The sequence below is a fragment of the Armigeres subalbatus genome, chromosome 1, assembly GCF_024139115.2.
Source record: "Armigeres subalbatus isolate Guangzhou_Male chromosome 1, GZ_Asu_2, whole genome shotgun sequence".
In the NCBI taxonomy this organism is placed as follows: Eukaryota; Metazoa; Arthropoda; class Insecta; order Diptera; family Culicidae; genus Armigeres; species Armigeres subalbatus.
This window is the reverse complement of record NC_085139.1, coordinates 104,041,343-104,068,733: the sequence shown is the minus strand read 5'-3', so window position 1 is coordinate 104,068,733 and position 27,391 is coordinate 104,041,343. Positions and strand designations below refer to the sequence as shown.

The 27,391-nt window shown below is 41.9% G+C and overlaps 2 protein-coding genes and 1 long non-coding RNA gene across 3 annotated transcripts in view; 2 read left to right on the top strand and 1 right to left on the bottom strand.

The window, feature by feature from the left end:
• Positions 1-27,391, bottom strand: part of LOC134203947 (uncharacterized) — a 356,366-nt gene that overhangs the window by 162,620 nt on the left and 166,355 nt on the right. The gene's annotated exons all lie outside the window — the stretch shown is intronic.
• LOC134203956 (uncharacterized) overlaps positions 1-27,391 on the top strand; it is a 190,957-nt gene that overhangs the window by 150,609 nt on the left and 12,957 nt on the right. The window lies entirely within an intron of this gene.
• LOC134203587 (uncharacterized) lies at positions 826-5,964 on the top strand. Its single transcript, XR_009977653.1, has 2 exons — positions 826-1,430; positions 5,351-5,964. It is a non-coding gene; the product is annotated as an uncharacterized LOC134203587 (long non-coding RNA).

Sequence of the window (27,391 nt, the reverse complement as noted above, 5' to 3'; positions counted from 1 at the left end):
GACATTGGCCAAGTCAACATCCAACATGGCCAGTGATTCCAGCAGGATCAGCCCCCGTTGATTCGTGGAACGGCTTCCCCATTCCATGGCCCAAGCGTTGAAGTCTCCTGCTATCACTACCGGCTTACGCCCCATCAAGTTGGCCGTCACACAATCCAGCATACGACCGAACCATCGAGGAGACGCATAGCAGCTGCAGAAGAATACCCCGTTATCTTTGGCAATGACGAAGCCCTCGTGTGTCGAAGACACCAACTCTTGGACTGGGTATTTCCCCGTCATGCATATCGCCGCCATTTTAGACCCATCGGTGACCCAATTACCATTCCTGGCGGATACCCGGTAAGGATCTGCTATGATGGCGATATCCGTCCCCCATTCAGCAACTGTCTGGCACAGCAGTTGCTGGGATGCATCACAGTGGTTCAGGTTTAGCTGCGTTACCTGCACTGTGATTTTGCAGCACGCTTAAACGCCGGGCACTTCGAACCCCCCACGGGGTGTTTGCTGTTCGCAGCTTTGCTGGAACAAATCAAACAATTGGGAGGGTTCGTGCAGCATTGTGCCTTATGTCCCTCCAATCCGCAGCGTCGACAGAGCTTGCTTCTGTCAGGGTCTTTGCAGTCTCATTGCTTGTGCCCCGGTTTCAGGCACTTGAAGCAAACTTCGGGTTGCTCGTATATGCCCACAAGGCACACCGACCATCCCACCTTGACGCTTACTAACTTGACTACCTTGGAGGCGTCCGCAGCAGATAGTCGAACCAATGCTACCTGTTGTTGTGTTCCTTAGGGGCACGTTCTGAAGTAATTAAACCTAAATGAATTATATGTACTGAATTATTACCTAAATAATATTTGACGTGTTCAATGTCAAATTTCGTGTTATCATTGTAACACATACGAATGTAATAGTTGTCTGGTCAGAAGAAACGATACAAATACAGTTCTGGAGCAATGAGCCGGTCTCATTAGTTTCCCAGATTTCGAAGTGGAAGTTTGCCTCCTTTTATTATCCTCAACCGAAACACCTTTACTTGGACGTATCAACTGGCGACGAGGACAACTAGGACAGCGTGCAGTCAGTGATCAGGATAGTAATCAGTAGTGCAATCCCGAGACAAATCTCGATCCTGTTCCGAGTGCTGTGGGAAGAAAAGATACGTTCCGAGGATTATTGAGTCTGGAAGAAGACCGTGCTCATCGTTGGCTGGATTAAATATAGTTTTACGACGATAATCCGCTTCAAAAGTAAATCTGAGCTGATTGGCACGGATAACTCTTGCTTAGTGGCAAAAAAACAAAAGGTTCCCCTAGAAGAAAAGAATCATCCGGAATCGGACGAGCAGAATACCAGGCTAACTGGTCGGTTGGGCAAAATTATACTCCGCTGGCTGACTGGCTAGTTGAGGGTCACTTGAGCGGTTTCTGGTAAGCTACTTAATTTTTGTACATTCCTGGTGATTGGTGAATATCCATTTATTGACATGGCGGCCTTGACGACAATAATGGAACCTTATAGGAAGGGAACTTCTTTTACTGAATGGGCTGAGCGTTTAAGTTCCGTTTTTCGCCTGAATAAAATCAAAGAAGAAGATAAGAAAGATTATTTTGCTACATTATGTGGGCCAGCCGTATACAGTGAAGTGAAGCTCCTTTTTCCCAATAATAATTACGACGATATTGCATATGATGAAATGATTAAAAAACTGAAAAATAGATTTGACAAATCTGAATCTGATATGATTCAGAGGTTTAAATTCAATCACCGTGTGCAGCAGCCGGATGAGACGATAGAAGATTTTGTTCTCTCGGTGAAACTGCAGGCGGAATTCTGTTCTTTTGAAAACTTCAAGCAGAAGGCAATTCTTGATCGTATAATAGCTGGGGTTAAGGACAAAGCATTGCAGCAGCGTCTACTAAGTGAGGATAATCTCACTTTGCAAAGTGCCGAAAAAATAGTGGTCACTTGGGAAATGGCAGCTAGCAATGCGAAGAAAATGGGTCCAAGTGATGCTTATGGTCAAATTGCTGCCCTCCGGGGGCCGGGAGGTTCAGCATTCAGGAAGCTTACAGAAACATTTAAGATGGCAGGGTCGCCAGTGCAAACTAATTTGAGAGGATCGGTGAAGAATCGATTGGGTTATCAACCACAGCAAAGGCAGCGGCCATATAATCAAGCTAGGCAAATAAGTTGGCAGAAAGGGTCTATGAGGCAAAGAGAATATGTTGAAGATAGGGTTTGTGATTTTTGTGGTATCAAAGGACATGTGAAACGTAAATGTTTCAAACTAAAAAACCTGAAAAGGGACTCCGTTCAATTTGTTAAGGATTGGAAGACGGATAACGGCGTTGATAAGGACGAAGAATCCAGCATTAGCGGGCTGTTCAACCGACTAAGGACCGATAAATCTGACAGCGAGGACGATGATATGGACGCAGGTGAATTTCAATGCATGATGCTGTCTTCAATAAATAAAATAAATAACCCATGCTTAGTTAACTTGATGGTTGATGGTAAATTTATAAATATGGAGGTAGATTGTGGATCTTCGGTTACAGTTATTGGTAAAATCAATATTTTCGCAATTTTAACAAACTTTTGGATAAATGCAAGAAACAATTAGTAGTGGTGAATGGAAACAAATTGAATATAATGGGTGAAGTAAATGTTTCAGTGAATTTTAGAGGAAAAACCGCGAATTTGCAATTGTTAGTAATTAATTGCGAAAATGAGTTCACACCACTACTGGGAAGAACTTGGCTGGATATATTTTTCACAAATTGGAGAGAATTTTTTACCAGCTCTTTGACAATCAATGGTTTAGCTGAAAATAGGACCCAATCAACTATTGAGGAGGTAAAACAAAGGTTTCCGAATGTTTTCATAAAGGATTTTTCTATTCCCATTGATGGATATGAAGCCGAACTTGTGTTAAAAACTGAATCCCCCATATTTAAAAAAGCTTATAGCGTACCTTATCGGCTTCGTGACAAAGTGATTGTTTATTTGAACCGTTTAGAACGAGAAGGAGTTATTACTCCAATCAAAACTAGTGAGTGGGCGTCACCGGTCGTAATTGTAATGAAAAGAAATAATGATATTAGACTTGTTATTGATTGTAAGGTATCAATAAATAAGTTGATTATACCCAATACGTACCCTCTACCGACAGCTCAAGATTTGTTCGCAGGTTTGGCTGGATGTAAAGTATTTTGTTCGCTGGATTTAGAAGGAGCATACACACAGTTATCTTTAACTGAAAGGTCTAGGAAATTTGTGGTGATAAATACGATCAAAGGGTTATTTGTTTATAACAGATTACCTCAAGGCGCTTCTTCAAGCGCATCAATTTTCCAGCAGGTAATGGATCAGGTATTGGATGGATTGAAATATGTTTACTGTTATCTAGACGATGTGCTGATAGCTGGCATTAATTTTGACGATTGCAGAGATAAGCTCCTATTGGTTTTACAAAAGTTGAATGACGTTAATATTAAAGTAAATTGGGAAAAATGTAAGTTTTTTGTTACCCAACTTGACTATCTTGGTCATGTTTTGAGCGGAGACGGTTTATCGCCATGTCCCGAAAAAATTGCTACAATTCAGAAGGCAAAACCTCCCAAAAATACTACTGAATTAAAATCTTTTTTGGGATTAATTAATTATTATAATAAATTTATTCCACATTTATCTTCTAAGTTGTATCACTTGTACAACTTGTTGAAGAAAAATGTTAAATATGAATGGAGCGAAAAATGCAACCAAGCCTTTGAAATTGGAAAGCGCTCTTTGCTTTCAACAAACTTTTTAGAATTCTATGACCCTGTGAAACCAATTGTCGTTGTCTCAGATGCTTCTAGTTATGGACTAGGTGGGGTAATTGCCCATGTAGTGGATGGTGTTGAGAAGCCGGTGTGTTTTACGTCCTTTTCATTGAATTCAGCTCAAAAATCGTATCCAATACTTCATTTGGAGGCCCTAGCATTAGTGTGTACCATAAAAAAATTCCACAAGTTTCTCTACGGTCAGCATTTTAAAGTGTTTACTGATCATAAACCGCTTGTTGGTATCTTTGGGAAAGAAAAAATTCTATATATGTGACCCGTCTTCAACGTTTTGTAATGGAGTGTTCAATTTATGATTTTGATATAGCATATAGACCTTCAGCAAAATGGGAATGCGGATTTTTGCTCCCGTTTTCCTTTGCAACAGCCGATACCAAATGGTTATGACGTAGAACACATTAGAAGCATAAATTTTTCAAACAACTTTCCAATAGACAACAGAACTATTGCATGTGAGACTGTAACGGATGAATTTCTAAGAAAAATTATACACTTTATGCAACATGGTTGGCCAGAGCGTGTCGAAAAGCAATTTGTTAATGTTTTCGCAAATCGATATGATTTAGAGTTAGTAGATAATTGTCTATTGTACCAAGAGCGTGTTGTCATTCCTAGAAAAATGCACAAAGATATTTTGAAACTACTTCATGTTAACCATAATGGTATAGTTAAAATGAAGCAGTTGGCACGTCGTACTGTTTACTGGTTCGGCATAAATACCGACATAGAAAAATTTGTAACAAACTGTGAAACCTGTGGTTGTATGGCAATAGTCCCTAAACAAAATCACGTCTAAATGGACACCTACGGATAAGCCATTTAGTAGGGTACATATAGATTTTTCTTTTCTCAAGTCATGCTTCTCTATTAATAGTTGACAGCTTTTCAAAGTGGCTTGAAGTAGAATGGATGAAAAGAGGGACGGATTGTACAAAAATTATTACGAAACTAGTTGCACGTTTTGGGTAACCAGATTATTTGGTATCAGACGGAGACCCTCCTTTCAATTCACACTCTTTCGTGCAGTTCCTGAGTAAACAAGGCATAATTGTGCTCAAGAGTCCACCCTACAACCCGTCCAGTAATGGGCAGGCGGAAAGACTTGTTAGGACTGTGAAAGAAGTATTGAAAAAGTTTCTAGTAGATCCAGAAGTTAGAGAATTGGAATTGGAGGACCAAATTAATTTATTTTTAATCAACTACAGAAACACCTGTTTGACGGAAGATAGGGAGTTCCCATCTGAAAAAATTTTCTCTTATAAGCCAAAGATTTTAATTGACCTAATCAACCCTAAACACCAACCTAAAAACAGCATAACGTCTTACACCAAACGCTCAAGTGATGATAATGATTTGTCAAAACAGTTAGGGTGGATAGTGAAGACCCCCTAGAAAATTTGATGGCTGGTGATATTATTTGGTATAAGAACCACAATCCACATAATCCTGCCAGATGGTTGAAAGCGTCATTTATAGCACGAATTTCTCGACATGTTTTCCAGGTGGAAATTGGAAGCGTGCGAACAACAGCGCATCGCACTCAAATACGACCAGTTGTTAATCCGCATTCATCTGACCGGCCTAGTGTGATGATTCCTTTACCAAGAACTCGTAGCATGAGAGGCACCAGCAATGTACCGGCACCGGTCGGTGATGTTGAGCCTGCAGCTGAAGTTTGCCAACCAGAAACATCAGAGATTGCATCAAGGAAGAGAAGACCAGAAGAATCGCCACCCGTTAGTTTGAGACGTTCTAAGAGGACAAGAGCATGCAAGGCCGATCCTAATTTTGTATATTTTTCATAGAAGTATAAGTGTTGAAATCGTTAAAATGAATTAATGTTCATTCGAATGTTATTTATTAGAATTAAGTTCAAACTTTTAAAGGGTGAAGAAGTTGTTGTGTTCCTTAGGGGCACGTTCTGAAGTAATTAAACCTAAATGAATTATATGTACTGAATTATTACCTAAATAATATTTGACGTGTTCAATGTCAAATTTCGTGTTATCATTGTAACACATACGAATGTAATAGTTGTCTGGTCAGAAGAAACGATACAAATACAGTTCTGGAGCAATGAGCCGGTCTCATTAGTTTCCCAGATTTCGAAGTGGAAGTTTGCCTCCTTTTATTATCCTCAACCGAAACACCTTTACTTGGACGTATCACCTGTGTCCCAGCCGGACCTTTCCGTAGCACAAGTCGAGTCAAGTACAAGACACTGAAGACGGCCTTACTGTTGAGGTCGAAATACGTATCTGTCAAGATACAATTAAGTGGTGGAATTCAATGGGATTGTATAAACTCGTCTTATGACAAGTGAAGACATTCCACTAAAAAGCTCAAAATAATATTCTTAACATTTATTGTCTTAATTCTAACAGGATGGCATGTTCAACAGAGTTTCCTCCGGCTTTTCGGTTTTAGTGTTTGTGTTCGTTCATGATTTCTGTCTCCTAACTTGTGTGCGGTTTCTCTTCCCTAGCTCTCTCTTTCGTTTGTGCTCTGCACGCTTAAAATGACTTATATATTTTTGTGTTCCGTTCACACAAAACGGGCCTCTCCTGGAACAACTCATATTATGAGTAATTACGATGTTACTCATTTCTGTGTAACCGATGGCCGATGACTTTCGGTGACTTCATTTTACACAGCGAGAGAGCAGTCGGAAATCGAACCTAACCTCAATTGTTAATGTTAAAGTAAGCCAACTTTTCCATACTTATTCGGAGGCTTCTCCAATCGTTTCGATCAACAAAACAAAGTGCGATGGTTGTATTCGCACTTTTTTTTTGTTTCGCCATCAAAACAAAAGGAAAAACCTCCGAAAAAGTACGATTTCTTGCAGCACATTCTGCACACGTTCGCCATCATAGCGACCCGAAGGGACTTTGACAGTTCGAGGCAAACTCACTTACACATATCATGCACATGTGAGACAGTACACAGCGACTGCTTATGTTTCACACAAAATTTTCACTCATAGTGAGAGTTGGCCAAGGCGTCGCCGTTATGTGTGAAAGCTATTCATGCGATGTGTACTTGACTTTAAGCGTGTGTGCTGTATGTCTTAATGTGACATCACTCTATAAGGCATTTTATGAGACAGATCGAAACAGCTGTTTTTCTCGTGTTTATCTACTTTGACAATCAGTGGGAGCCCGTTTGTTTGGTAATTTCGCGCTGAACATTCCGATGGGTCCCACATCAATTCTGCCTGTTTTACTTTTCGTCTACCAGGGCTTTAGAACAAAGTATTTCATATGATTCTTGAAACGTATCGTTAGATTATTCATACCATTGCATTCTAAGCATGAAATGCTGAAGAAAACTCGAATGAAAAGTAAAACGTTACAAACATTATTTTGTGTTCGGACCTAATGGAATGTTCACGCAGAATCATACCAAAACAAAACATTAGAAGTAAATAATCGGGCCACCGCGAAACGTCTCATAAAATGCCTTATCTCGCAGCGCAGCTGCTGACTAGTCTGCGCTCCTGCTACTCGACGGTATTTTGGTGGTGGCGAAAACGGCTCACGCACGCATGTTTTCACGGGTCGGTGATGGCGGACCCAAGCGATAGTCGGTGGGTTTTGCGACTCGCGAAATATGGTTTGGCTTTAGCAGCACATTTGGGTCATCAGTCTACGACTGGCACAAAAAACGTTTCCTCCGCGGCGCCCTCCTCGGACGCCGCACTCCAATCAAAAAAAGGGTTTGATGACTCACCGGTTTGTTTGGGCTTACTGACCCGACCCAGTCGATGACCTGCCGGTGCCGGTGGGGTCGACACTCCCGGCTTGTTGACGCAGGCGGTGACGCTTCTTAATGAAGCCGACGAAACAGAATGGCGGTTGCATGCCGGCTGGTGGATCTCGTCCACGTGGAGGTCCCCTGGCCTTCCCTCGGACCGATATGGCGACGGATCGGTCCGCTTCTGGCAGGTGACGATCGCCAGGAATATTCCGTCCGTTACGGGGGGGGGGGGGGGGGTTTTGGCGTCGCGCTTGGGTGCGATAGTTACTGACAAACGCGGACACTTCTAACTTATTGGATGATCACGGACGAAATGATTGAGCCCGTGAATTTTCAGATCAAGGAAGGTGGACTCGGACACAACCGGAAAAATGTCATTTCCCGACTCCCTTCGTGTATGATCGTGACCTTATTGGTACGATGGATAATCTGACACGAAAGTTGTGCTGCTTTCCCTCTCCCACCTTATCCAAAAAACAAATGGCCTCGACCTTGGAGAGCCTGGCTAATTGTTAAATGCCCGCTTGCCTATGTTAAGGGATATGTTATCCTAAACTATTGGCGATTTGTAGATTGGCTGTCTTACAATCTAATTAAAATTCCTGACTGCTACAAGCGTTTATCCAAAAAGGTACAAATTACAACAGGTTAGTGGTCACGGGTAGTTAATGTCAGATTTTTTGGTTCTGTTTCAGTTCCTTGTTATCAAGCTGCTCGGCGACCACCCACATCCCGGGTAGTGGCCCACCGAGCGTGCTGATAGGGCTATATCCCATCACTGCTGGGGAGACTCTGATGCTGCTAGTTGCAGCCTCCGTCACTTCGCTTTCCGCCTCCCTGGGAGGAGATCTCGTCAAACCCTCTTTGACAAAGAGGTCTACCCCACCCCATCCATAGCTAACGCATCGCCAAAAGAAGAATTAATTTTCATTACTGTTGGGTGCCTCTTGTAGCTGCCGTCGAATCCTTGGAGTAGTCGCATTAATCATCCCATGATTATCTTTGCATGCATTACGGCATGCAGGAAGGTCATGCAAGGTTTGACACTAAAGTATTCGGAGCCAGTTTAGCGCAAGTCAGGAAAAGGCATCTGAGTCTACTCCCACCCAGCAGGCAAAGCTTTGTGGCAGGATTGGACAGCCACTGTTTTAGGGGACGGAAGACAGCCTAGTCATTAGCCTAGTCACTCGCGTTTCGAATCAGTGTCACCCGGCTCTACTAAGCGAGTAGAATGTCAGACTGCCAGCCCTTGCTTTCACAATATTACGATATCCTAGACAAGGTCCGTTAACACGCGGCCAGAATACCGTAATCAGGATCTCACTGGTATTGATCCTGATGAGCCAATTGGCACTCCCTGCGCTCCTGTGCGCTTTGAGCGGCACTTGGTCGCTCTGATAAGGCCTGCTTACGGACACATGCAGCTTTTTGTAGAGGTTTAACAGAGCTCATTGCCAAGCCCCACCACGTCCTAGGCAGGCCCCCTAACTCGCAGAGGCCGTGAGGAGGGATCGTAAAGTTACGGCAAGGCAATGGTCTTTCGTGTCTGCTATTTAGCATCGATTTGAAGGGGGTGGGGGTTAGGGACAAAAGGTCGAAAGGACAAAAGGTCAAAAGACAAAACGTCGAAAGACAAAAGGTCGAAGGAACAAATGGTCGAAAAGGACAAAACGTCGAACGGGACAAAAGGTCGAAACGGACAGAATGTCGAACGCGACAATAGGTCGAAAGAAACTAAAGATCAATAAGATCAAAAGGTCGAAATGGACAAGGAACTGAAACAGAGAGAGTCAATCTAGCACCCGAGTTTTCACAATTTTTAACAAATAAATAAAATTCATTCAGTGAGTACAACTAATAGATGGATGTTGAGTATTCTAAATGTCACTTCGATCTGTCAAAATAGTGCACGCCGCACATCAAATACACCGGCGTATATTGCACGACGGTGCATTTTCAATGCGTGGGCCTGCGTGGCTACGGAATGCAATCTTTTGACATATCGAAGCGACATTCAGAAAACCTATATTTCTCGGGTACTTTTTCAAAACGACGTATGTCGCAAATTGTAAACAAACCCGTTTTCAACAGCATATGGCATCAAATTCATCTAAAAATGTGTATATTTTCAAAGCTACGTGAAAATGTGTTTTTAAAAATGTAAATCAATTTTTTGCAAAACGGTGTAACATCATTATTGAAAATATTACACATACACCGCTTAGCAGAAAATGTACTTTAAAAAGTTTTTTCGAACAACTAAGTAAATAGTTTAAAACGTGCGTCTACTTGTACTTTTTCATCACTGATTTCAAAATTAAACATGTTGCTTAAATATTCTGATTTTCGTTAAGAAAAACATTTTACGTTGTTTTTCTGCAGCAAATGTTGTTACGTCGTGTTGTAAGTGTTGCAATTTTTTTGTCGCATGTGCGTGAAACGTTTCAACATGACGCAACATTTCGACGTATCAACAATGCAGCGTACGGAGCAGCGTAACATTTCGACGAAAGTAGCATGACCTCGGTCATGCTGACGTATCAAAACGACGTATGTGATTTATCTGTTGCAGAACGTTGTAACATATATTTTTATCAAAATAACTGAAATGTTCACACGCAGTGCAGATTTTAGGGTCAGTGACGATGAACCTTTTCATAATGTATCGTTGAGGTGTATTCAATTGCAATAAAAATGATTAGTTTCTAAATAGGAATAAAAATGAAATCTGAAAACTTTCAAGCTCATTTTCTCAGCTTGATCAAAATGTTACATACGCCGATTTGAAAAAGTTCCCGAGATTTCATCTATTATATGCACTAATTGAATGAATTTCATTTAATTGCTAAAAATAGTTTAAAATAAAAGAGCAACTTTTTTTGCCAATTGAATAGTACAACTCTTTCTCGAGCAATACAAGTTTTATTCATTTCCTAAATCAACAATCTTTTTGACCCTTCCTTCGGAAGTGTCTATAATTTCACTTTGTATACGTTACGCAGGTGTGTTACGTATTAATCTATCAAGAAATCTCGTGAATTATTTAATAAAATGTATGGTATTTTAAGCAAATTCACTTTGACATTGAAAACATAATTATAACAAATGATATGACATGGAATTATGCCTATTTTTCTGATTTGTTTTAAAGAAACAAATTATTTTAATTGAGGAACATATAGAAGTATGTACAAAAAAATCTTCTCAGAAAAGCAAAAACGTAAAAATTGAAAGGAATTTCAAAAATTTCTTCAGTGGAAGCTAGATAGCAAATGTGAGCATGTTTTGAGACACTAATAGATCACTTGTATGCATGTATGTGTGCGTATGTGTGCAAATTCTGAAATTTACTACCTTAAAAATCTCGCTCATTTTTAAGGTATTGAACAAGTTTAGTTTTACCAAATTAGGCATCCATAAGGCGAAATATATGTTATTATTGAACGCTATTGAGTTTCGCTTAGATCAATGACTGATTTAGTTAGTTCTGGATTAATTAATATCGAGGTCTCTCGAAATTTCGAGTACAATATATGCAACCAGCGTTACGATAGTTACTAACCATGTCACAATAGTTATTCAATCCGACGAGCGCCTTATAGATAGGCAGCATGAAGTACAGTACGTTATCATTCGTTGAGTTGTCACTCAACCCATGGCATCCGCCTTTGGGTAGGCAATTATTTTGTCACTTTCACAGTAAATCGCCGTGGGAAGCTGAGTAGTTTTATCTCGTTTTAAATACTGGAGTCTGGAAAAAATAATTATAACTAAGGAAGGGTCGAAATCTCACTGTAGGTGGATTAATCTGGGTTTTATCTCTAACAAAACTATCTAGATATTCATAATATTGTTTCATAGTAATTACTCCTTCTTCGAAAATTGCTCATTCTTCAACTTTGATTGATGTGATGAGTGTGTTATTTCTACTTGAAGTTAAATGCATTTCATAAATTCTTTCGGAATACACCCAACTTGTTATCAACTTGTTCTTGATCTGCCTTTTGTCCCTTTCGACCTTTTGTCCTTTTTGGACCTTTAGTCATTTTCGACCTTTTGTCCTTTCGACCTTTTGTCATAGATTTCGGAGGGGAATACCATCAGGGCTAGAACGATTTTAGAAGGCCTGTTGAACTGTTTGGCTTAGTCGACGACATTGCTGACGTAACTTTGAGAAGCTGGAAGAAGCCCGGATCCGATTGGAGAGGGAAGCAAAGCGAATCAAAAACACCATTATTACGTCCAAGACAAAATACATGACAGCAAATAGCTCAAAAGTGGACAACGTTAGCCAGCCACCACAAATTTGTGTCGGTGGAATGAAGGGTTTAGGGTCATTTGGCCGAATGCCGTTTGGCTGAATGCCGTTTGGTCAAAAGGGTCATTTGGCCGAAAGCCATTTGGCCGAACGCCGTTTGGCCGAATAGTTAATATTTGTTTCCGTATTAAGTGAAGTGAAAAGAAAGATGTTCGAAGGAAGAAGAAAGAAGAAAAGATCAACAAGGAAGGAGGAAGAAGGAATAAGGGAGAGAGAAAATGGAAGAAGGAAGAAACAAGAAGGAACAAGGAAGAAGGAAGAAGGAGAAAGGAGGAAGGAAGAAGGAGGAAGGAGGAAGGAGGAAGGAAGAAGGAGGAAGGGAGAAGGAAGAAGGAAGAAGAAAGAAGGAAGAAGGAAGAAGAAAGAAGGAAGAAGGAAGAAAGAAGAAGAGGAAATGAAGAAGGAAGAATGAAGAAGGAAAAATGAAAAAGGGAGAAGGAAGAAGGAAGAAAGAAAAAGGAAGAATGAAAAAGGAAGAAGGAGGAAGGAATAAGGAAAAAGAAGACAAAAAGAAGCAAGTATAAGGAATGAATAAGGAAAGAAGATGTAAGAAGTAAGGAGAAAAAAGGCAGAAGGACGAGAAAAGAAGGAGAAAGAAGGCAATAAGGAATAATTCCACAATTTTCACTTCTCACTTCTCGCTTCTCAATTCTCACTTCTTATTACTCACTTTTCTTTACCCACAATCTTAGGATTTTTTCCAATTCCGCCAAACTGCATTCGTCCAAATCACCCATTGGGCAAAACGGCATTCGGCTAGATGGCGTTCGGCCAAACGACATTCGGCCAAATGGTCCGACACCAAATGAAGGTGGTTTAGGAATTCGTGTACTGACCGAACTGACGCAAAATGGCGGAAACCCGGACAAAACCTCAACAAAAATTTTCGTGAGGCTTGTATTTTTTTAATTATCACACATTAAATGAACTAATTCCAAAATTTGATGATTGCAGCTTGTAAATTAAATTTTTGATAGTAAAAATGGCAATTTTTATGGAATGCCAATAGAATACTGCGTTTAAAAGCAGCCCATGCTCCAGTTGGAATGAAAAGTCATCCAAGAAGTGAAAGAAGAAATTACATTTGGAGCCTCTGAATTAGAATTTCATAACGTCACAACTTAATAAATAGATAATAGATGAGAAGACTGTTCTACAATTAGATGGAAAATGAAACAGTAAATACTTATATTTAAAGTGAGCAATTGAGGAGACAACAATTCAAGAAGGAGGCCAATTGATGTCACAATTCAATTATTTGCTTACCACACCACTTTCTCTCACCACAATTAGCATCTCAGACCATTCCATACGCGTATGTATATCGTTCCTATCCCCTACACTTCGGTTCCCATTCGAGAGGGAAGGTATCACTTTCTTTTGCCTTTCAGTCGCAAAACATGTTGACACGATTTTCCTCGAGGCCAATTATTCAATTACATTCTCCGACTTATCTTCCCACTGCAGAACATGTTACAGAACGGCGATACGTTCATAACTTTTTCCGACATTGAATTAGTCAGCTTCCATGTTTCGCTGTTTTGAACATTCATTGTCGTGAAGAAGGTCACTCGCTTATAATAAGTAGTCTACGGTCTTTGTCATTTCAAGTCAAAGCTGAATTTTACAACCCCCCATTTCCACTTATAATTAGTGTCACTCTTCTTCACGTTCATCTATTCCAAGAGAAGAGGTGTTTAATGGGGGTTGGTAATTGCAAGCTTCTTGCCACTTAATTGCTTGACACACTGGAACAGTGCACGTTCAATAGTTTGACCTGCTACTCACGTCGCACAGAATGGATAGTTATTTGACAAGGAAAACAACATTCACTCGCACTAGTCTGGTATCAGATAAATTAATAATTTTGGCTCTATGCTGGTCTTTCCTAGGACACGGAGCGTACTGTAACTTTGCGACCTTGTGATGCTTCGCCGCATAAATTGCCAAGTCGTGCGCGCAGTGTGCTGCTTCGATATAGTCGAAGCAGGTTTGGGCGCGGATGTTTACTACGGCGCCACGAAGCGTGAAAATTTCACTTTTCATAATAAGCTAACTAACGAGCTTGCCATCTGCTTCTGAGGAACTCGTCAGCAATCTGTACGACCATTATTGGCAGAGTGAGGTGGTCGCAGGTTGTACGCACGCTTCTTACTGTCATGTTTTGTGTCAAACGCGTGGATATCTGAGTTTTGATTATTTAATTTTTAATTCTATGGGATAAATTTTCAAATTCTGTTTTAAGAACTTTAAACTTTGAATCCCGTTTTTTAAATAATGAAAAGTCCTAATTCAAAATTTTGAGAAAAAAAATCAGGCTAGTTTTTATCTCGATTCAATGCACGATGGAGTCAATATAAAAGCCAACACTGACTGTATTAAATCTCAAAGATAGAAAGATATCATCACCAGTACACGGTTCAGAACATAAAACGACTTCCTATCAAATGTACAAACGACAAAACTTTAAGTATCTGATTCTTCCGCAAAAAGAGGATCACAACGACTGTAGTGCAAATAGTTTTTCCAGCGTGAAACGACTCACCTTCCGCCCCCTTCCGTCCCTTCTCGGCTCATGGAAAGCGAAAAAATAATCTCATTTCCCATATACTCTGCCGTGAACACTACAGCCAGCGTTGTCGACGGTAACGATACACAAGAAAGATGCGACACGAGAGACCATCATCAGCCGGACGACGGTTCGTGCAGTGATTGCCCGACCCCACATCATTCTCCGCGCTTCCGTCTGAAAGGAGGCTACACCTCCGGGGCTTCCGATAGCGCTTCAGATTTTCCACAGGATGGCGTGTCCTGCTTGGTGTGATGAATGCAATGCCGCGCGCCATGAAGATTGAACCGACGAGATACGGCTTTTATGCGCTTGGTAGGATTCCTGCTCTGTCGATGGGAAAAGGCGGAAAATGGTAATAAATTTGATATTAAAGAGCAAAGCTCGAATCAAGGCGCAAAATGTAGGTGGTAGAGCTATGGTTTCTTGTTGGCTGGAAAGGTTAAAGTTCGGTTTTTAATTTAATCAGCTTAAGAGGCTTTGTCACTACCAAATGCTTTAGAAAAACTTTAGATATACAAAGGTATTTCTGATTCCTTGTAACAACAGAGTCTAATATTCCTTCTCTGCTTCTAAGAAAATTCGAAAATTTCTTGGAATTTTTGTTGGCAATTTTCATAAACATATTATATGAATTTTTCACAAAACAAAAAAGAAATTTTTAATGTCAAAGCTGCAGTAACAAAATCTATTCGCATGACATTCTGTGTAAGCCACTCCAAAATGCATAATTCTACTAGATAGGTAAGCATGCTGCTTCTCATAGTGAAACAACATTGCCCTGCTGGACAATGATGCGACGAGGAGATTTTTGCAACCAAATGCATCAGATGTCGTCCCTCGTATCGCATCGATCGAGTCATGATGGGAAAGTTTCCGCCGATAATTAGCGTCGTTGTCGTCACTGTCGCATCAGAAACTTTTACTAATTTTTCAACAATTCACTGTGACGAAGGTCGGATCGGATGTTACGAAACGGGGAAGCATCTATATTTTCGTTCCCGGTCTGAGAAACAGTGCGGGGTAACTAATGAAAATGTGACGACAACGTGCCGTGCCATCAGCATTGGCGGAAAACAGAGGATCCATCGCGTCGACGGTCCTGGGCCAAAACTTCCCTCTGCCGTGGCGGATTGACGGTGGAAGTTTTTAATGGCGTTATAAAATTCAATGAAGTGTGGAGCCAATGAAGTCGTTGCATGCTTTTTACAATCCTAATTAAATCAATGTGTGTGCATAGTGTTTCGATGTTGTACGGCAGTAATTTTGCATTACTTGTCGATGGAGACATTGAAAGTAGACTTATGGATCTTGCGGTTATTGCCTGTGGAAGTACCTTATTTCTACCAAACTGCGAAAAGGTGTCTCATTTATGAGATGCAGCTTTGAGTAAAAATAGAGAGGCATAGGAAAGGAAATTCGGAAAGACTTTGACATATATTTGTGGAAGTTTTTAAGTAATCGAGAAAAAAGGAAACCTTTTCATCGACTACCACATCAAAACTATTTTTTTATTTTAGTATTTCTTGGATCTATTATTAATATCAATACGGGTTGGATAATATCAATATCAATACGGGTTTAGAAAGGGGCGCAGTACAACAACGGTGATAGTTGAACTCGTTGATTTTCTGTTCGGAAAAATTGAAAGTAAATGTACGGTTGGTGGCTTATTCATTGACCTCAAAAAAGCCTTTGACACGTTGAATTATGGCATACTTCTGCAAAAGTTGGAACTATATGGAATTCGTGGCGTAGCAAACAACATTATCCGCAGTTATCTATCTGATAGACAACAATATGTGGCCATAGAAGAAACACGAAGTTTTTTATGTACCTGCAACATTGGTGTGCCTCAAGGCAGTAATATTGGACCTCTCTTGTTTCTAATTTATATAAATGATCTCGGTAACTTGCCCCTGGAAGGAATACCCAGCAAACACAAGATCGTATATGCTAGCGAATAAGTGTACAAAGTGGAGGCCATATAGGTACATTTTGCAGGCAAGTCAAATAGAGGCATGCGCCTATATCGCCTCCAACATGTATACTTATTCGCTAGCATATGCGACTTTGTGTTGGCTGGGTACCCAGGTTATTTGCGGACGATACTTCTATATTCTATCCAAATCACTCCGGCTATTATTGTTAGTACGAACAATGATTTAAGAATCCTATTGAGTTAAATAAGAAATTTTCCATAAACAATTAGAAAATTGCCAATAAAGAAATCAGGGTATGAGCAATAAAGGGTGTACGGAATCAAATTGCACCACTTTGAACTACTCGCCAAAAATTAGTCTATCAACCGATTGTCATGAAATTTTCAGGGACTGAAATACAATATGCAAGCTTTGACTACGTATAACATTTTCACTGAAATTCTTAAATACATCCAAATGCTGAAGCTTTTTTCTTAAATGAGCTCATAAGATTTTGTACATGTCCCTAACTAACATTTTTCATCCTGAAATCTATCTCAACAAAAAAAATGAACTAACTTTATTGTCTCAGTCGATTATTTAACTTAATTAAAGTCAACTTTCCCAAAGAAACCATATTTTTTGACGCCTCTAACTATTACAAAAATCGAAAACAAAACATCAAAAAAGTGCTGCACTGTGAACCGGCCTGAACAATGAGATTGATGCTCTCCCAAAATCTGACAAATATCAGTCCAAAATTAGATTTCAGCGCTTTTCCTATTTTTTTATTTTGGTTTTTTACTATAGAAGCGACAAAACAGAAAGTTTTTTGGAAAGTTTACTTGTATTAGTCGGATAATCGAAAATGTTGACGTTGGAGTTAGAAACCAATACGAAATGTTGACGTGAAAGGCTAAATTCAACATTTTGTGTTCCGTAATGATCAATTTCGGAGGCTTCCGAAGCTCGTGTTTTCATTCCAGACTAGTATCTTTCGATCAGCCGCAATTCTGGTGATTTTGGAGTCAGAGGCACATAATTGGATTACTTACATATTTTTATAAGATGTGGAATATGGAAGTGAATGCGCAAGATTTATTTGCCCACGTCCTATTCCTTCGGCTGTATTTTCGAAACTACTGGAAATTTCGTAATGAAATTCACGCAGTGTGAATAACACATGCTGAAGCCGTCTTCCACATTTTTTCGTTAAATTCGCCCAGGAGGCAAAATGTTATCAACTTTTGAAAGTGTTGCAATTTGATTCCGTACACCCTTTAAATAATTATAAAATTTTCACAAATAAAACAAAATTTACATAAACAACTAAGAATTTTCCATAAAACAAAAATAAATAAGCACTTTTAAAAGCAAAAATAACAATTATAAAAGAAGAATTTTCCATACAGAAATGAAAATGTTCCACGAAAAAAATACAAAATGTCCATAAATAAATCAATACTAGCAATAAACAATTACAAAATCCTCTACAAAATAAATATTTTTTTTCCATAAAAAATTAAAAATTTTCCACAAAATAATCAATAAAGAGCAATAAAAAATAAGAAAGTTTCCATAAAAAAATACAATAAAGCAATAAAGCTGGTAAAATTTTACATGAACTTTAAATGCTTTTAAAGAAGGGGTCAACTATGGAAAAAAAGCACAGTTTGATTGATTTTTTATATTTCTTTATGGAAATTTTCTTATTTTTTATTGATCATTTTGTGGAAAATTTTTATTTTTTTATGAACAAAATATATTTATTTTGTGAAAAATTTTGTAATTTTGTATTGCTTATATTGATTTATTTATGGAAATTTAGTATTTTTTTCGTGGAACATTTATTTTTTTTTATGGAAAATTCTTCTTTTATTGCAATTTTTGCTTTTAAAAGTGCTTATTTATTTTTGTTTCGTGGAAAATTTCTAATTGTTTATGGAAATTTTGTTTTATTTGTGGAAATTTTATATTTATTTATTGCTCATACCCTGATTTCTTTATTGGCAATTTTCTATTTTTTATGGGAATTTTCTAATTGTTTAGGGGGAGTATTTATTTTAGTCGTGGTTTTCCGTTCGTAAAGGTATACAAGATTGTATTCATTTGTATTTTTTAGTGTATTTTTTGTAGAATATCCTCAATAACTGAGTTGACAAACATTTGGCGCGACGTTCACTGTGACTAAGTTGAAGGATGTCAGATGAAACATCACAAACTGTCGCATTCGTCCGCTCTAGAGTTTCCATTTCCCGGTCATTTTCGTTGTCCCGGGAAATCCCAGGATCCCGGGATTTTTCGATGTTTCCTTAGAAAACTTTTTTTTTATTTAACAAAGATAACGAACTAAAAGGTTAAACACTTCAAATGTACTCTCAAAAATATGTTTATATCCAAAATACGAAAATAAAATGAGTTTAGATTAAAATGCATTCCATGTAACACGTACCTGTTGAAGTGTTCTGATCTGCTAACATATCTGTCCGCTGCAGCCAGCAGACAAAGTTTAGGCTTAGGCCATTTGGCTAGACGGGTCGTTTTATCGAATGGATCGTTTGGCCGACAATTTGAAAGTTTTTTCTTCCGATTACGAGTAATATGAAGTTACTTCTAAGTAAGGAATGAGATATTTCTAACATCACATTAGTAATAACATATAATGACAATGAAGAGTAAGAAGTGAGGAATGAAAGCTGACAAGTGAGTAGTGAAAAAAGAGATGTGAGAAGTAAGAATCCAGAAGTGGAAGTAAGAAATTAAGAAATAAGATATGAGAAGTGGAACCTCGGAAATAAGGAGAGAAAAGTAGTAAATAAGAGTTAAGAAGTGAGAAGTGATAAATGAGAATTAAATATTAAAGAAATGAGAAGCGATAAATGCAAAGCTAGAAGAGAGAAGTAAGTAATTAGAAGTCTTGCGCTTAGTAACATAGGGGCGTAGCTGCATTGATCGATTTCTCTTCATCGATGTTTTCTTCTTATCAATAATGTAGCGAATTCCAATTGTTTCGTGGCGATAAAGGATAGTTGCAGTTTGCACCAGAAGCAATAATCACGGTTGTAACTTTAAATTCAGTTAAGTTATTAATGGAAGAAAAAATGGATGAAGAGATGAAGAGAAATCGATCAATATAGTTACGCCCCTTTGATACTAAGCGCAAGAAGTGAGGTTTGAGTAGTTGAAACTAAAAGTGAGGAATCAAAAGGGAGAAGTGAGAAATGAGAATTGGAAAGTGGGAAATTAATCCTTATTCCTTCTCTTTCCCTTCTTCTATCTTCATTCTTCTTTCTCCAATCTTCTGTTTAGCCTCTCTCATACAACGAAGTGTTTTTTTTTCTTCCTAAGCAATGGAGGGGGAATCTGCTCAAAAGACATCCTGGGTTGTCCAGGAAGTGCGGGGTTAGGGGCCACCTCCAACAGCAAACGAGGGAAGCAGAACTGCATCCCCGACCCGTTTCCATTGCCGCCAAACCCATCGTCCCTTATAGTAATGCTTCAAAGTGCACAAGGGCCAGTGCACAACGCACCCTCGAGGTTAGCTGCGTGTCCTTGCAGCATCGAACATCGTGACTCGCTTTTCTAGAAGAACACCATGGTATCGTGTTAGCGCATTGCCGGCTTTCCAGGTGGCCTTACCACGCCCTATGTCCTCGGAAGGTGGGCAGGGTCGACTTCGCGCCTGCTTCCCTCTGCACGACTGGTATCAAGAATGATGATGCCGCGTGCACCCCAAATTGACCTTTCTGCGATAGGGCCTATTCGCCAGCACACAGAGGGACTTGCCGACGCGAGGCCTACGCCTGCCCCAGCCTTGACGAGGACCCCTTTCCGTCCTCGGGCTCGGAACCCGCCCGGTTGACCGACGCCGCGAAAGCGACGATTCCATGTTGTTCTTCGCGCGGCCACTTGTTCGATAAAAGGATCGAGTTCGACCACAGGGCACCGATATGACCCATGAAGCCGACTCCGAGCCCTTGGACCACCTCTTATTTGCGCCTGAACTAGTTATTCCTCGAGTCCACGCGCCACCTTCTGTGTAGCTCCGAGACGATTTGGACGATAGCCGATTAAACCCCAGTCAACATTTTGATACGTATAGCTTTTGATATAAGTTGTCTTATACAAGCAAGTAAACTTGTATATAATGCACAGAATCGCTATATACCTATTAAAGTGGAGGCCATATACGTACTAAACAACGAATTTCTTGAGTTTTCGTAAGCATTATTACGATCTAGCAAACACAAAAAAAACATTGTAAACAAACATGTCTCGAACATTTGACCTTTGGATCCAACGCCTAATGCTCTGACGATGTACTAAACAGCGACTGTTGAAAAGCAGCAACTTTTAGACAATCATAATCTAGATGAAACTCTAGTGTTGACTACGATATTACAGTATACGATGTCTATCACATTTATACGATTCAGGTACTATGTTGTTGTATGTACAAATGTAGCTTGAGTCTTATATGGAAACTTTTTGTAATTGTTTCGATAATGTTTATACATAAAACGATTGCACAGCATCCCAAACGATTCTGCCAACATATTAACGATGATGAAATGTCAACATCAACAGTTCGCCGTGTTTACCACTAGTGCTGAGTTATTTTCATTTGTTTGAAGTTTAGTTGTTTTTTCAATGATTGGCAGTGATACGGAGCACAAATTGGCAGGATTTATAAAACGGGAAATAACAGCATTTATGTTACGGAATCAAATCACATCGGATGAATTGAAGTAAGTAGAAATGAAATTTATTTTATCGCTGAGATACAGTGGGCTTTGGTCAACGCGCAGAAGTAAAAACTATTTACGTACAACGCACATCCGTATACGATTTTTATGACAACACGTATGTGGATATACGATATTTGCGATTCAATCTGATTAACAGGATATAGTTTATATCATTTTACGATTTTTTTCAACACAATCGTTAATATTCCATATGCAGGTATTACATACGATAGTAATCGTATTTGGGCTTTTTTTATAAGTAATCATTTACGAGTGTGATAAAAAACTGCAGTATATGCGATCAAATATATACTTTCATATACGATCTGTGGTTTACTGGGACGGCGTTCCAGCCAACTTCATCTTTACACATCCTTCGAACTAGGTTGTCCGGGGTAGTGTCCAGACCACATGTGGCAAGCATGTGGTCACGCATTGTGCGAAAACGCGGGCACATGAACAACACGTGTTCCGCCGTTTCCTCTAAACCAACGCACACCGGACACTCGGGCGTAGGTACTGTCTGAAGCAACCATGGCCTGCCCATTGAGGCCAACCTGACAGTCCTACGGATGCCTCTCGTGCCGCGCATTTCAAAGCACTCTATGTCTTCACCGATTACGATGACAATAGGCATCATACCGGTAATGACACGGTACGGTACGCGCTCGCAACTCTTAGGCATATGAGCCTATACGTACTTTATAACTTCGTTCTGTAGCAGTTAATACGCAGGGCCGTGCCCCAAGCTGGCCCCCCATACCTCAGTATGGATAGAGCAACGCTAGCCAGAAGCTTGCGCTTGCTGGCATAAACCGCAGAGCTATTGGACATCATCCGTGAGCTTATCGTCGATCATTACCCCCAAGAGTTTGATGGAGCGTTCAGAGGTGATCGTGCAGTTTCCTGCCCTTATCACCGTTTGCTGCTCCGACTTTCGGTTGATAACAACAACCACCTCCGTCTTGTGGTGAGCCAGTTATAACTTCCTGGAACTCATCCACTCCTCCACAATTACGATCGAGTGGGCTGCAGTCAACTCCACCTCTTCGATCGATTCGCCGTAGATCTCCAGCGTAATATCGTCAGCGAAGCCGACGATTACCACGCCCACTGGGAACTTCAACCTCAAGACACCATCGTACATGACGTTCCATAACACCGGACCCAGTATGGAACCTTGCGGAACCCCTGAGGTTATGTCAACGCACTTCCGACCCGCCTCCGTGTCGTATACCAGTACACAGGATTTTGTTTTTACACGATTTTTTTTTGCTCGTATTTTTGTTCGTGTGACTTCAATTTGCCACTAAAATCTTTGCAACATGTTTCAAAAAATCCTAAATAATTCAAAGAAAAATCACATGGTAATTAATATGCGTTAAGCATTTAGGATGGGTAAAAAATTAAGAAAGTGTAAATCGTGTAAAAACAAAATCCAGTGTACTCGATTCTGGAAGTAGCTTCCGAGAATCTTGTACAGATACTCGGGAATTCCAAGACGCAGGAGCGCATCTGCAATAGCTGCCCAACTGGCACTATTGAAAGCATTCCTCACGTCGAGAGTCACTACTGCACAATAGCGAACTCCCCTCCTCTTACGCTGGATAGCTATCTCCGCGGATTTGGTAACCGACAAGATAGCGTCTACGGTCGACTTACCCTTTCGGAAGCCAAACTGGTTACTCGATAGACCATCCGCACCCTCCGTGCGTATCAACAACCTGTTGAGGATGATCTTCTCGAGCACCTTCCCTGCCGTATCAAGCAGGCATATTGGTCTATATGCCGACGGATCCCCCGGTGGTTTTCCCGCCTTTGGCAATAGGACCAAGCTCTGCCTTTTCCATGCTTCAGGGAAGACTCCCTCGTCCAGGCATCTCTGCATGACAGATCTGAACATCTCGGGAGCCTCGGCAATGGCCGCTTTGATGGCCAGGTTCGGAATACCATCCGGTCCTGGCGCCTTACCTACACTAAGGGACTGTACAATCCCCGCAAGTTCCGCCACAGTTACTCTTCCCTCGTCGGCCACCCTGGCCCCTGGCAACTCCACAAAGGGAGGCCAGGGACTTGGGTCGTGACGTGGGAAGAGCCCCGCGATGATCCTCTCCCGCATCACTGGAGACCGCTCTGTAGGGGCCATCGCCCCACGTGTCTTGGCCATTACGACCCTATAGGCGTCACCCCATGGATTCGCGTTGGCACTTTGACACAGGACTTCGAAGCAGGCTTTTTTGCTTGATCTAATCTCAGTCTTCAGAGCGGCTCTAGCAGCCACGAACGCCACCCGTCGTTCAACACGCTCCTCTTCTGTGCGTGCTCGCTACATCCGCCTCCTTGCCCGTAGGCAGGCGCGGCGCAGGTTCGCAATTGCTTGAGTCCACCAGTAAGCCGGTGGTCTCCCATTCCTATGGTGGACTTTCCTAGGCATGGTGGCATCGCATGCACGCGAGAGTACTGTTACCAGCTGCTCGCCGCGCAGACCGAGAGTATTGTGCTCGCGGCGGAGCGCTTCCTTAAACACCTCGTCGTCGAAGTATGATGTCTTCCACATACGAGGACTAGGTCTCGCCCCTTCTTCCGTCCGCTGAATGCTGGTCGTATAGTCGATACTGTAGCGAACCGCCAGGTGGTCGCTGTGAGTGTAGCCATCATCTACCCTCCAGTTCGAACTACTCGTTTGGCCAGGGCTCCAGAACGTAACATCGATAATCGACTCGGCACCGTTCCAGCTGTAGGTACTTTTGGTACCGACATTAGCCAAGTCCACATCCAACATGGCCAGTGATTCCAGCAGGATCTGCCCCCGTTGATTCGTGGATCGTGGATCTTCCCCATTCCACGGCCCAAGCGTTGAAGTCCCCCGCTATCACCACCGCCCTACACCCCATCAAGTTAGCCGTCAAACAATCTAGCATTCGACCTGCTCGATCGACCATCGAGGAGGCGCATAGCAGCTGCAGAAGAAGACCCCGTTGATTTTGGCAATGACGAAGCCCTCGTGTGTCGAAGACACCAACTCTTGGACTGGGTATTTCCCCGTTGTCCATATCGCCGCTATTTTAGACCCTTCGGTGACCCAAACGTTCCCGGCGGGTACCCGGTAAGGATCTGCTATGATGGCGATATCCGTCCCCCGCAGCGTCGACAGAGCTTGCTTCTGTCAGGGTCTTTGCAGTCCCATTGCTTGTGCCCCGGTTCCAGGCACTTGAAGCAAACTTCGGGTTGCTCATATATGCCCACAGGGCATACCGACCACCCCACCTTGACGCTCCCTAACTTGACTACCTTGGAGGCGTCCGCTGCAGGTAGCCGAACCAATGCTACCTGTGTCCCTGCCGGACCTTTCCGTAGCCGAACGGCTGCGGTGGACGCCTCCACTTCGCACTGTCGCCGCAGTGCCGTGACGAGCTCTTCGACTTCGGTGATCTCGTCCAGGTCTTTAACCCTTAGATTCACCTCCGTCGTGCCCTCACCTTATCCGTCTCGCCTAGGACTTCCTCTGCCAACTTCTTGTAGGCGGTGCCCTTTTGCGAGACGCCCCGCTTTAGCTCGAGGATAATCTCGCCCATCCGGGTACGTCTTATTCGACGTACGTCGGCGCCGAGTTCACCGAGCTTGACGTCACTACTCATCGCCTTCAAGACGTCCGAGTACTTAGCCTCGTTCGTTTTGATGACTAGGGCATCGCCCCTGGAGCGATTGGCGCCTACCCTAGACCCTCATTCGCCTGGGCCTTCTTTTCGGCCCTTGACGTCTTCGGTTTCCTCTTGTTCTTGACCAGGGTCCAGGAGGCGTCTTCCCCCTTTATTTCCCTGGTCTGGGGCGGCTGAGAGCTCTCAGCCTGCCGTAACCCCTTACCACCGTCTTTCCTGGGTGGACGGACCTTTCCAGGTCCTTCCTCCCCCGGTATTGGAGGTACCTGGCCGGGGTTCAGCTTCCCAGCCCCACTACCCTTGTTCGGGGTAGTAACCCTACGAGTTTTGGGGTGGCCCCCAGGGAGCTCATCCCCAGGAGACTGTCTCCCCCGTTTTTGTGTCTGCTCCGTTGGAGCAGTCACCCCCGACGTGCCCGCGAATACTTGAGCCTCAGTCTGGGTAGACTTTGGCACCACCGTCTTCGCTGGCACGCCCTCGGTCGATTCGACCTTGCCCAAATCCGCGAATTCTTGGGCCTCAGTCTGGGTAGACCTCGACTCCACGGATTTCACGGGTTCGCACTTGGCCGTCCCGACCGCCGTTTCCAGCTTGGCGTCCAACATCGACTTTCGAAGTTTCAGCAAGCTCCTCTTGAGGTCCTTACTGATATTATGCTTCGATGACGCAAAGTCGATGATGGCGTCCAGCTGTTCCGTCGCCACCTCGAAGGCCGAAAGCCCGTCGCGTTTGCGGTTCATCGCCTCCGCAAGCCATGGGCCGTCAATAACCTCTACCGGCGTTTTTTAGCCGAGAGGAAGGTTAAGTGACCCACGCTGGCGCTGCGCACTGAGCTGCCGACTATTGCCTCTGGCCTCCTAGGCGGAGACCTGAACAACCCACCTCTTGCGAAGGGGTTGTCGCCTACACTACTACCACTAGTTGAAGAATTGCCTTGGTTTTCCATTTTGGTCCCACGAGTTGCTCGGGAAAAGAGGTCCACCACGCCAGAGCCCAGCATGACGCGGTAAGGGACAATTACTGTGGAGGGTGCCCAGGTACCCCACAGGCTCCGTTAGAGGCCTAGCTTATTATTTCACCCCCCTGGCCACGGGTCGCATGACGCCTTGGGATTAGGGGTTAGGGACGATGGTCCCGGTCTAACTCGCAGTGGCCATGGGGAGGGGTCGTCAAGCCCTTGGGCAAAGTCCCTGCTGCCCCCTGTGTATGTATGTATGTGTGTGTGTATGTGTATATGTGTACAAAATTTTGTAGACACACTTTTTGGAACTTAGCATTGGCCAAATTACTCGCAACAAGTTCCATTCGATTGAGAATCCTGTCCTTGTTTGCTATTGAAAATTGGCCAGATTGGACTATGGTATCCGAAGTTATGGCCAAAATACTATTTTCTATGCGCAAAACACGCTGAAAAGCACTCACTCATATTTTTTGTATTTTTTTGCATGAGAAAGGCACCAACACCGCTAGGTGGATTAATCAGGGTTTTTTGACGTAGGACTTACGTCTTTCTTTACTATACTGGGTGTCATTTAGATTTTTGGAAATCAAGAGCGTTACGCTGGAAGGGAAGATTTTGAACGCTACTAGCGCCTTTATCTTTCGATGGATTTTTAAGATTTATATATCAATCGACTCGGACACTCTCCAGCATTTTGTCTATTTCATTGAAACTTAAGATTATTAACGATAAGCTATTGAAAATTTCAATTATTGTAAAAGCCAGTAAAAATTTCATATGTAACCAATCCCGTGCATTCCTAACACGGACATCAGAATGCGGTATGTCACGGGCCTTCGGGTCTACCGGGAGATTTTCTTTGTGTATAAAAGAAGCAGTGCCTGCCGTGTGCGAGTCATTACAATTTGTGACAGCAGCGCGTACTGACGTGCTTTTTGCTCGCGCATTTTTCGTTTCGTTCGCTCGTTCGCTGTTTACCTACACAGTGACAGCATGCAGTCACCAGCGGTAGAACTGCCGGTGGGTCTGCGAATATGCATGAAAGAAGTGGGCGCTTTTTTTTGTTATTCTGTGCTTGATGATGATAATGGTCGGATGCAGTGGTGTCGGTTGCGAAGGATCCAATTGCCCATCGCATCGCTCGGAGTTCACGGCTAGAGGCCGATGATGGCTGAGGCAGCGAGGGCAGCAGTGGTGGATGGAGAAGAATTAGAGAGATTTGGTCTGCTCAACCACGAAAAGTGATTGGTTTCATAATCCACATGATCCCGGAATGGGTACGAGTCATGCCATATGACTGACAATATGTTAAGTTGTGCTTGGTACTAAATGACACGTACATTAAAACATGGTTATACTATAACAGTTCTGATTCCCCAGCAAAAAAAAAAGTCAACTACACTGATGAAAATAAAAATTTGATTAAAATAATTACTTTCGTTTATTTGCAGAAGGCATTAGCAATTAAAGATGCACAATCAGCAATATTGTTAATATCCATTTTAGATTAGAAAATTTCGCTGTATTATAGTAAATCTTTAAAAAAAATCCGAAAAAAATAATTTCCAGAAGAATATTTAAATAAAGTTTATCTTATTCTTTGTTTT